Genomic DNA, 10938 nt, shown 5'->3' on the forward strand with positions numbered 1-10938 from the left:
CGTCTGCACCATATTGTATCGGAGTCAAATATACGGAAACAACTTTACGCTGGAAGGTGGTGCGAAATTGAAAGGCGGTTTTGCTGAGTGGTTTGGGTGAGGTACAGCTGCGCAGTTGGAATTACATATTCAACACTCCCCTTTAATTTCAACAGCTAGGCATTCGGTCATACCGAGACACTTCCTCAAAAATTCAAAGCTTTTCTGATCCAGTGGCTTTGTCAAGATGTCTGCTACCTGTTCTTGAGTCGTGCAATGTTCTAGGACAATTTCTCCATTGTTCACCAATTCTCTAATGTAGTGAAACCTTGTATCAATGTGTTTCGTTCTCTTATGAAACACTGAATTCTTTGACAATGCAATAGCTGAGCTATTGTCACAAAAGATCATTGTCGCTTTTGCCTGCTCTTGGCCTAAGCTTCTCAACATTCTTCTCATCCACACTGCTTGACATGCTGCTATTGTAGCTGCCACATATTCAGCCTCTGCTGTAGACAATGCTACAATGGACTACTTCTTAGAAGCCCATGAAATGGCTCCTGAACCCATATGAAAAACATAACCGGAAGTGCTTTTCCGATCATCTACACTTCCAGCCCAATCACTATCAGTGTATCCAACCAAATCTGAATGTTCTGAGACATTATATAAAATTCCAAACATTTTGGTACCTTTCACATACCTCAAAATTCTTTTTGCTGCCTGCCAATGTGCCTCCTTTGGCCTCTCCATGAATCTGGAAATTAAACTAACAGCATACATAATGTCAGGCCTAGTAGCTGTTAAATACATAAGGCTGCCAACAATACTCTTGTACAAACTAGGATCAAAATCCTTGCTGCTGTCCTCTCTACTGAGTTTTAATCCCATTACTGTGGGAGTGATCGCTGCTTTGCATTCTTGCATGTTAAATCTGCCCAATACTTGATTTACATATCTTGCTTGTGAGATAAAAATTCCTTTTTCATTTTGATCTACTTGTATGCCTAAGAAGTATCTCAAGAAACCCATGTCAGTCATTTCAAATTCCTCTTTCATGACTGATTTGAAATTCTCAATAAGATAAACATCATTGCCTGTGAAAATAACATCATCAACATATAAGACAACAATCAAAATTTTACCATCTTTTTCTTTGATGTAGACAGTGGGTTCTCCTTCACACTTGTCGAATTCATTATCCAATAGATATGAATATCCTGCTGTACCATGCTCTTGGCGCTTGCTTCAGCCCATAAAAAGCTTTCTTCAATCTGCACACTTTGTGCTCTTCACCTTTCTTCTCATAGCCTAGAGGTTGTTCAACATAAACCTCTTCCATTAACACTCCATTTAGGAATGCTGACTTCACGTCCATTTGGTAGACTTTCCATTTGTTTTGTGCTGCTATGGACAGCACTGCTCTCACGGTTTCCATTCTTGCAACCGGTGCAAAAGTCTCCTCATAATCTCTCCCATACTGCTGCTTGTACCCTTTGACAACCAGCCTTGCCTTGTGCCTTTCTATCTTGCCTTCAACATTGCTCTTGGTCTTGTAAACCCATTTCACTCCAATGACATCTTTACCTTTTGGTAGCTCAACCAAATCCTATGTTTTGTTTCTCTCTATGGCATTCATCTCCTCATCCATAGCTTCTATCCATTTCCTATCTTTAATTGCATCTTCGAAATGAATAGGATCATCAACATGACAATACAAGGCAAATAAGGAATTCATTCCTTCATCATAAATGTCACTTAGATTTCTAAATTTCTTACCTCTTTCACTTGGTGTACAAGTGCTTGAAGATGCACTTGAATTTCCTCCTTGTGGTGTGCTTGGAGAAGCACTCTCATTGATCCTCAATGGTGTACCTTGCTGTTCTTGTGTTGGTGCTGTTGTTTGGGGATTCATTTCAGCCACCTCCTCTTCATCCTCATCATGAGACAAACAATTCTTGACATTCACTGTTTTCTCTATGCTTCCATCCCAAGCTTCCTCTTCAATGAATTGAACATCTCTGCTGACAAAAAACTTCTTGGTAGATGGGATATACAACCTGTAGGCTTTGGATTCCTCACTGTATCCAATGAAGATACATTTCTCCCCTTTGCTGTCTAACTTCCTCCTTAGCTGATCTGGTATGTGTGCATAGGCCACACATCCAAAAACTCTCATGTGGGTGACTCCTTGCTTTCTCCCACTCCGTGCTTCTTCCGGCACTTTGTTCAACACTGCTTTTGTAGGACACCTATTCAAAACATACACTGCACAATTTACAGTTTCAACCCAATAATCATTTGGCAAATGCTTTGCCTTCAGCATGCTCCTCGCCATATCCATGATGGTCCTGTTCTTCCTTTCAGCAACTCCATTTTGCTGCGGAGTGTACCTTGCTGTAAACTGTTTATGAATTCCATTTTCTCTACAAAATCTTAGGAATTCCTTGGAGATATACTCACCTCCTCTATCAGTTCTCAAAACTTTAATGTGCAGCCCGCTTTGGTTTTCCACAAATGCCTTGAAATTTTGGAATTTCTCAAACACTTCACTTTTGTTTTTAAGGAAATATATCCAAGTCTTTCTTGTAAAATCATCAATGAATGTTAGGAAATATTTGCTGCCTGCTAATGATGGAGCTTGCATCGGTCCACATAAATCTGAGTGGATGATCTCTAAGGGTGCCTTTACCCTTATGCTTTTACCTGATGGAAAACTTTCTCTGTGTTGTTTTCCCAAAATGCAGCCTTCACATAGGCTGTCCGGTTTCTCTATCAATGGTAATCCTCTTACCATTCCTTTCCTACTCAACAAGTTTAGACCTCCAAAATTGAGATGTCCAAATCTCAAGTGCCACAACCAATTTTCATCCTTTGGCACGCTTTGGAAAGCCTCTTGGGTAACTGCTGCAATTTCTCCTTTGTTTTTCAAATCTGCCCTTATCCTAAGAGGGAACATCCTGTTCCTTGTCATCTTCACTTCTGCAATGCATCGTTTCCTGGGTGCTATATCCATGATGGTGCATACATCTTTTTTAAAGAAAACATTGTACCCCTTATGGACAAGCTGTCCAATACTCAAGAGGTTACATCTCATTCCGGGGACATAGTAGACATCTGCTATGGTTTTCCTTTCTCCTTGCTTTGTAAATATTTTTACCTCCCCTTTTCCCATAACAGAGACTTTGCTATCAGTTCCTAGTGTGACTTCTGATTTCACATTTTTATCTAGGGCAGAAAAGAAGGCTATGTTTCCTGTCATATGGTTGCTGCAACCTGAGTCTAAAAACCATATGTCCTCACTGTTTGTTTCAGCCATGTTACATGCTAACAACACATTATTTTGACTGCTGTTTTCTCTAGTAACATTTGCATTTTGTCTATTACTCATATCATGCTGTTTCTTTCTACAATCACTTGCATAATGTCCATACTTTTTGCAATAATAGCATTGAACATTAGATTTATCATACCTTTGTCCTTGAGCATGATACTGTTCTCTTTGTTGGCTGCTGCCTTGGCCTTGGTTCTGATTTGTATTGCTGCCTCTTCCTTGTGCATTTGATGGGCTGTTCCTTCCACCTCTGTTTTGGCTTCTGCCTCTTCCTCTTCGGTTTCCTCTTCCTTGACCTCTTCCTCTTCCAAAGGACATCTAGGTCTTGAAGGCTTGCTCAAGAGATGAGTTTTCATTCCTACTCAACCTCTGCTCATGTGTTATCAATGATGCATGTAGCTCATCAACTGAATAGTTTGAGAGATCCTTTGTCTCTTCAATGGTGGTGACTATGGCATCAAACCTTGAGGGTAAGACCCTCAATATTTTCTCTACTATCCTTCTATCTTCAATGGTTTCTCCATGAGTTCTCATTTGTGTGATTACACCAATCACATGAGTGAAGAATGAGTCAATGTTATCTGACTCCTTCATGTTCAGATTCTCAAAATCCTTCCTCAGCAATTCTAGTTTTGCTATCTTCACTCTCTCCATGCCTTGATAGGCTGTCTTGAGGGTTTGCCATGCTTCATTTGCTGTCTTAGCTGCTGCTAACCTTGGAAACACACTCTGGTCTACTGCTAGATACAACAACATACGGGCTTTTGAATCCTTCTTCCTATTGCTCTTCAGGAGATCTCTCTCTCCCTGAGTTAATGCATTGAACTCATTTTCATCTGCTGGTTCTTCAAACCCAGATTCAACTATTTCCCATAAATCTTGAGAGGAAAACAGGGCTGTCATGGTTATTGACCAGTAGTCATAGTTCTTCCCATTAAACTGTGGGAGCTGGGTATTAAACATACCCATACCAGTGCTTGTGCTAGCCATTCCTTGACTGTGTATTTAAAACAACTGACTGCTTCTTCAGCAACACATAAAAAAAACTTTGTGAAATACCTGAGTATTTTCCTGACTGAGCCTTCACTCTGCTTGAGAAGTTTTACTGCTGCAACAAGCTCCTCCCTTCAGCTTCTTTGTCACCTTCAAAGAGCCTAAGCCTGCTCTGATACCACTGTTGTCGATTTTTGCTGAGAAAATCCCAAAAACAAAGATTCAAACACACAGAGGCAATGCTCTGTTTCCTTTGCTCCAGGATCCTTTTGTGCACAGGGAGGTTTAAATTTTTTTTACTGAGGAACAGAGTATTTCACCACCATAAAAACATTTCTGTTCATTAAGACAAAAGAAATCACTGATACATATTCATCCTCTTTTACTGAGAGGGATTTACCAAAAACAACATTCAACCAAAACTCTGTTTTCACCTGAGAATTTACTGAGCTGGGTTTACTGCTGTAAAACCCCTTTTACATTCACTGCTGTGAAAAACACTTTACTGCTGTAATAAAAATTTACATATGCATACAAAAATTATATGTTGCTCACCCGACACATGAGATTCATGCTCGTTTCATTACATAATGCACTGCTGTGCAAAACACCATAGTTTTTCGCTGCTCTTCCGTTTTACGATGGCCAACAAAAACATTACAACACACGAGCTCTTTTCATTTGGCTCGTTATATTTTTTAACCCGCGCCTGTGTTTTTTTTACATACCATTACCAAAAATGGTCAACGCATAAAAAGCATTAAACATTACATACATGGTACACATGTGCCATACAAAAATTACGTAATATGTATATGCGCCCATACCTCCGATTAAAAAAAACATTAACACTTTACCTACCCATATGACAATTTATTAATAAAAGTTATGGTCAATGAAACTTGATTTTACTCCACGCTATGTAATTAATGTTGACCGTATGCAGGTTTGGAGCAACTTTACACAATCAACGGACGAGAATGCTGGAGAAGATCGAACGGTGGACAAAGATATCGGGAGGCATTTTGCTGCAGACCTTTAGCTCCCGAAAAGTTGAACTTGCTTACGTATGGTGAGAGCCACGCGTCTGCACCATATTGTATCAGAGTCAAATATATGGAAACAACTTTACGCTGGAAGGCGGTGCGAAATTGAAAGGCGGTTTTGCTGAGTGGTTTGGGTGAGGTACGGCTGCGTAGTTGGAATTACATATTCAACAAAATCGTTGAAGTAATCTCAAAACATATTGTAGTAAATATCACTATCTGCAGTAAACTAGAGGAATTTTCAAACCATTTCCTGGTCTGGCTCAACGAGGCTCCCTACAAAATGTCTGTAGGAGGGAAAACGAAAGCGGGGCGTGTTGTCCTCATATCCTTCATATGATGATTTGGTCTCGAGACTAGAAGGCATGGTAATATTCCTTTCTGAAAGCTTTTGCTTATAGTGAAATACTTACACTTTGGAAACCTCTAAGCAAATCTGGTTTAACAATATATTGCGCCTAGAATATGATCTTCGGCAACTGCGAGCAGTAGACGACCGTGAGGGATTAAATTGGAGTGTCTCTCAAACTGGAGTTCCAATTTCACTGACTTGTACTGCGTTGTCACTTTGGCGTTGGGATTATCAATGTAAAGGACAATGATATTGTCAAATCCTGATTGCATTTACATTAACAAGGTTCAATCCCTCTGGAGCCCAGATTACATAGCGATTTATTATGTTTGGGTGAATATAATTTTGTGCCATTTTAATCTGTTAACTCCATCTGAGCCCGTGAAGTCTGAGGAGTTTGAACCTGTGCTGCATCCCAACAATTCTGCTGGTGAGAAATCTTTGGAGAGAGATAGAAGAGTGACATTGGCCCACAGTGCTATACAACATTTGACAGTACCCAGCAATCATTTGTGTTAAGAGGTGGAGTGTGGTGAGTTATTTTGAAATTGTAATTATTATGGTACAGAATCAATTGCTATGGAATCTGCTGCCAGTATTATATATTAGTGGGTTTTACTGCAATATACATTGGGATTATATATTAGTGGGTTTTACTATAATATACATTGGGTTTTAGGGTAATATTTGATATAATTTTTGGGTAAATCCTCTTAATTTGAGACAACAAAAAATTGTCAACTATATTTGTGTCAAATATTCTTTTTTGTATAACACAAACATTAATGTTTTAGGAGACAATTTTGGGTTTGTCTTTCAAAACACAATAGTTGGGATTAAAGACAATATGTCTTTAATTTTAGCTATTTCTCTCTAGACAATACAAAAATTATATTTAAAGACAATACAATATCACTTTTGTCTCTTTAGAGACAATATAAAATAATGAATCAAGAAAAATATCTCACCATTGAAATAAATCAATATCAAAAGTATTTAATTAAAAATAAACTACAATATCATTGATTAATTCATGTTAGTGAACACAGACTACCAACTACTCTTCCATTGAGCTAGAACCCTTTAAATAACTATGTGAGGAGTTATGGTAGACTTTGAAATTGCATATATAATCATTGATTTTTTAAAAATAGCCAACACATAATAACATAATCTTTGTAAAGTCTATAATCATGCAGCCCCTATTTTTAACTCAATAAAAAAATAACTTTTGTATTCCTTAAATAACTCATGAGATCCACAAACCAACAGTGCATAGCTATGTTGAATTTTTTTCACATTAATACTTGCCTTTCTGAACCACTTTTAGGTTACAAACAAGTTGTGAAAATAAAAGGACTTTTTTTTATATCAAATTTGTTTTGGAAAATGGTAAGATTTGTTTGTAATTTTGCACCATGTAAGTCACAAGCCACCTAAATAAATGGTCACCTATCTAAATAGACAACTTCATAAGCATTCAATTAGACAACATGAAAACATAATTTACAATTGGATTTACAGTTCTTCCCAGGTAATCATCAAACACCATGGAAAACATCAAAAGAATTCCCTCTTTTTAGGGAAAGAGAGAAATTACATTCTTTTAGTGAACGATATACACTATCATTATGAGATGTAACTTTGCAAGGTTGGGATTCTTCTAAAAAATGGAGTTTATTCCAAGCTGGTTGGGAGGAAAGAACCTTGGCTGAAGGGGAAGAATGGGATTTACCAATATTTCCTTTGCTTGGCTTGTTCTTACCCACATTAGTCAATGTCATAACAGTGACAACATTGGTTATTATAAGTGCATTTTTTGTTGCCAAAGAAACAACATGACATACTATTGTTGCCCTACTCATCTTTTACTTAAGGAGATGAAAAGAAAAATCTTTCCTTCCTCCCCTATCAAAGAATTATCACATAACACCATGTGGGGGAAGAAGAAGGGCAGTATGAATGCTTGTCAATCCGACTTCAGTCAGACTTCATATGAAATGCTAATAGTCAGTAGTCCCTTAGCTCCAATAGCAGATCAGGATTGAGGAGTGGAGCCAATCATAGATTAAGATGGGAATATACCCTACTACATGCATTCTTACCAAAAAGGGAAGGGAAATAATAATTAGAGATGTATGGGAACAATTTATGACTCGACTATTGGGTTTCAAGTAGAAACCCTATAATAAATCCTTTGTTAGTCCTAACACACATGGGGATTCTTTGTATGCCATGCCATAAAACTTTGAAAAGTTTTTCCTCAAACTTTGTTTGGTAATTTTGTATGCATACAATAAGAGCCACTCCCTTGCATGTTTGGTTTTCCAAACCAAAAACCATTTCTTCCTTGGCTTCTTCTCCCCATCCCAATGACTTGTTGGCATCATTCTTCAGTGAATGGTCCAAATCCTCATAGCATTTGGAATGTTATTTATTTGAGTGAGAGTATGATGCAAACGTGTTGAGAAACAGAGGAATATCAAAAATAAGGAAACCACACACTAAGCATGTGTGAGTTTCAAGGGCCAAAGTGAAGGAAGGGCTAAACACTTCGCACACCCTAATAATGTAACCATCAAATAGAAATTTTAAAATACCATCTAGAGACTAAGAGAGGCTCTTACTGGGCATATTTTTGGTAGAACAATTTTATTCCATGTGACGATGGTAACTTCTCCCATAAGTTGATTCATTATACTACCTTTCTAAACATTTTCTTCCTTGGCCTCTTGTCTCCATCGTGGTGACATGATGGCATGATTCTTCAATGAATGATCCATATCTTCATAGTCTATGGTGTGTTCCTGTTAATAGTGGTGGATCCACCAACATTCAAGGGATCTCCCCGATACAAAGTCCCACTCAGACCTCACATTGTTTGGTGCAGTTGTCCCATCCAGTATGATGGGTTGGTTGCCAAATACTTAGAGATTTTCCTTAGTGCTAGCTTTCAGCACAAGAGAGTGTTGCAATGGTACCTTCGAAAAGCAAGGTGAGTGTGCCTGGTGAGTGTGCAATGTGATTGTGTCTAGTTACTCTTACTGCAAAAGGGAGGAGAAAAGTGAGCCTCTAAGTGATAGGTAATAGTACCAACCAGCAAGAGACACACACGAACTAGGAAGAAATATCCAACATCCAACATAATAGCCCACAGTGGATGTGACAGTCGTTAAAACCAAAGAACGGCGAAAAACCCATCTATCATCCAACACAATAGTCCAAAGCGGATGTGGCAATCGTTATAGCCGATGAGAAAGAAAGGTCTGTCTAGTATCTTGTGGAGTAGTCAACAAGGATGAGACAACAGTGACAAGCATTGCAGCACATTCCCAACAAGATAAGCAATAAAATAGCTGAAATAGTTCAACTATCTTAATACATGTGAAACAAACATGAAATATAAATTCTTACAGAATAGTCTTGCAAACATCCATAAGTCATGCATGGAAAAGTGCTAGCATGAAAAGAATTTTATATTAAAAGAAAATGTTCCAAGTCACATATTCACATCATACATTACTAGTGCGAGTACTGGGGCATTCGAGCCACTCCTTACTCAAAGAATCGACTGAAACTCTCTATTCTTTATAGGAGGAGCCAAGGTGAAAATTCCATTGTTCATACAATGAGGGGGTATATATAACCAAGGTGTGATGCTTGACCCTTGTGACCTTTTGAATACCCTCATGACTGTTCAACTTCCTTTGACTTTTCAATAGACATGACTCTTCATATTTGTGTGTGTCCATTGGACTTCCACTTTACATTACCTTTTATTAATAATATACATGGCTCAAGTGACGTGGCCTTGACAACTCATAACACGACTTGTCATGAAATTGCTGACATGGACTAGCTTGCTGAGTTGGAAATGTCAAGCCGTTGCTACTAATGAGTGATAGATGTGTTCCTCGATTTGCTTTCTCTTCTCCTACTCATATCTTGATGATGTGGGGTCTCCGATGATATTCGGTCTTGAGAGGTGGTTGCATGCATGTGTTTCCTTTGCTTGTTCTTGATAAGCTTCTTTGTCCATCCAAATGTGAGTGAGTCTTATAGCATGTTCACTCTTCCTTCTCCTTCTTCATCATCTCACCGTGATCTAATAGTTTAACCGTTCCTACAATTCATTCATGACATGATGACATCAGATCCAAAAACTCCCTAGTCTAGGATGATGCATTGTTATCCATGGATTGGGCCCAGGACAGGTGACAGGTTGGGAAAAAGGGCTTAGTAACTGTGCATTATGCAGTTCTAGGTGAGAAGGAGGGAGGTTGGTCACTGTGACTACACATAGTGCAACTGAGGAACTCCTGAGCAGAGTCCTCACTGTCGAGAAAAATTATGCAGAAGCCATTAGGAGATAGGATTGTGTAGTTGAGACAATAAGTGTTTGATGTAGGATGAGGCCTTGGGAGGTAGGTCTACATAGTTTTCAGAGGCAAGGCAGGACTGGGCAACACAGGGGCCTGGGAGGACAAGTCTGCGCAGTTCTTGAGATAAGTGAGTCCCAACTGAGGGAGGACACTAGGGAGACACTTCTGTGTCATTCTCAGAGGTAGGTCATGCTTGGTCCTCTGTGCATTGCAAGGTTCTAGTAGGCAAGGGAGAAGCTTGATGATTGATCTTATGAAATGCAAATTTCAGGTCAGGCCGAGAGAAGTTACTGTGCAATTTTGGGGATGAAGGTAGGCTTCTTAGCTATGGAATTGTAGAGTTCAACTGCCTTGGTGCATCAAGGTTTCATCACTAAGGGATGAGACTACATAGTGCGTAATTCAGTCAGGGTCCAGTGAAGGTGAGTTGCAGGACCGAAAGGATTTCAGAGATATAGCTAAGTGCAAGAGGAAAGTGAAAATGTGAGGAACTTGAACTTGTAATCGCACACTTAGCATACCTCGACGACATGAAAACATAGCCTACCATAACAAAAAGACAAAGCATTAGCCTCTGTGAGATTTTCCTAGAACAAAAAACAACAAGTGAAACACATGATACTAACTTAGGACGACCGTGACGACACTTGTCCGATAGTGCTCAAAACTTTGTGTATGATTGTGACAGATGCTTGGATAGCTAGGAAAACCCATATACACAAAGACCAACCTTTGAAACCACTAAAGAGGCATCACAAACATGGTAACACAATCAAACATGTCAAAAGACGACAATTGATCAAACAAGCAAAATGGGTCAAAAGACTCTTGAAAATCTCATGAAATGAGCTC

The sequence above is a fragment of the Pinus tabuliformis genome, chromosome 2_1 (genome assembly GCF_031772625.1).
Source record: "Pinus tabuliformis cultivar Carrire ecotype Pingquan chromosome 2_1, CPIR1, whole genome shotgun sequence".
Taxonomy (NCBI): domain Eukaryota; kingdom Viridiplantae; phylum Streptophyta; class Pinopsida; order Pinales; family Pinaceae; genus Pinus; species Pinus tabuliformis.